Raw genomic sequence first — 1605 nt, forward strand, 5'->3', positions numbered from 1 at the left:
TGATTTTTGAGCTCTGTCTGTGTTTACATGAACTAATTTTTTAAAGATGAAGTATGTCCCTCAATTTTTATAGCAAAGACCAGCTAAGGCTGGATGTTTTTATTTAAGTGCAACAATATATAAAAACTTCTTCCCATTCTAAAAATGCCTCAACTCTTGTGTCTAAGATGTAATGATCTCCACAGCCATCTTCCAATTTATGAATGTGGCTCAATGTCTTCCTCTTCATCCCTCCTCTTACCATTTTTATGTGTCCAGTACCCTGGGTTCTCCAATCCACTGACCCCACTACTGTTTTTTAACTGTCGATTGTTAACTGTCCATTGTTTGTTAACTGCCCATCAACCTGTCTTGTCTTGCTCTCCTCCTTGTCTATCTTTGATTCCCTGGTCCATCATTAAGAAAAGCAACTTAGGTGCTCGCTTCGGCAGCACATATACTAAAATTGGAACGATACAGAGAAGATTAGCATGGCCCCTGCGCAAGGATGACACGCAAATTCGTGAAGCGTTCCATATTTTTGGCCACGCGAGGGAGGCCCCGGCGCAGGCCTGGCGCCGGGCAGGCGAGGGGAGCCCGCCCCGCAGGCACCAAGGCCCCCAGGGGAGCCGAGCTGGGCTCCTGCGCTGACCCCCGCGCCCCACAGGAGGGGGAGGGGCCCGGGCCCCTGCTGCACTGCACAGGGGACCCTCCAGCTGTGGCCTCCCGTCCCGGGCATCACCCAGGTCGCACCCGACGCCCTGGGGACCCCCCAGCCCCGCATCATTGACACCCCCTGCGGCCCCCAGGGGTAAAAAAAAAATAAGAAAGAAAGAAAAAGAAAGAAAGAAAGAAAGAAAGAAAGAAAGAAAGAAAGAAAGAAAGAAAGAAAGAAAGAAAGAAAGAAAGAAAGAAAGAAAGAAAGAAAGAAAGAAAGAAAGAAAGAAAGAAAGAAAAGCAACTTAGGTTAAAAAGTAGATTTTTTAAAGATCTTATTTATTTACCCTAGAGAGAGTGGGGGGTAGAAGGGGCAGAGGGAAAGAGAGAGAGAGAAAATCCCAAGCAGACTCCACGCTAAGAGTGGAGCCTGACTTGGGGCTCGATCTCACAACCCCAAGACCTGAGCTGAAATCAAGAGTCAGATGCTTAACTGACTGAGCCACCGAGGCACCCCCAACTCTACTTCTTTTATACTTACCTCCCCTGCTGAGTATAATTCCAGACTTTTAGTAGGCCTGCATCAGAGTAGCTGAATACTGGAGCTGTTGTGGATTAAATTTATGATCAGAAAGTTGAAAGAAGCATTCAGCATTTGCTCAATAACTGTGTAACATCTACCTAGTAAGGTCAATATTTCACTCTCTCAGTCATCAACTGTTTTATATTTTCTTTTTCTTTTTTTCTGTTAGAAATTCCAACTCTCCCTAGAGCACCTGGGTGGCTCAGTCGGTTAAGTGGCTGCCTCTTGATTTTGGCTCAGGTCCTGATCTCAAGGTTGTGAGACTGGGCCCTATGTTGGGCTTTGTGCTCAGTGCAGAGTCTGCTTGAGATTCTCTCTCTCCCTCTCCCACTGTGCCTTCCCCCTGCTCGCAGCAGGGGCACTCTCAATATAAATACATATATACA

The 1605-nt window shown here is 46.7% G+C and overlaps 1 non-coding gene across 1 annotated transcript; it reads left to right on the forward strand.

The window, feature by feature from the left end:
- Window positions 1-415: 415 nt before the first annotated feature.
- On the forward strand, window positions 416-522 carry LOC121472440. The gene has a single exon (XR_005982907.1). It is a non-coding gene; the product is annotated as a U6 spliceosomal RNA (small nuclear RNA).
- The last annotated feature ends 1083 nt before the right edge of the window (window positions 523-1605 follow it).

The sequence above is a fragment of the Vulpes lagopus genome, chromosome 11 (assembly GCF_018345385.1).
Source record: "Vulpes lagopus strain Blue_001 chromosome 11, ASM1834538v1, whole genome shotgun sequence".
In the NCBI taxonomy this organism is placed as follows: Eukaryota; Metazoa; Chordata; class Mammalia; order Carnivora; family Canidae; genus Vulpes; species Vulpes lagopus.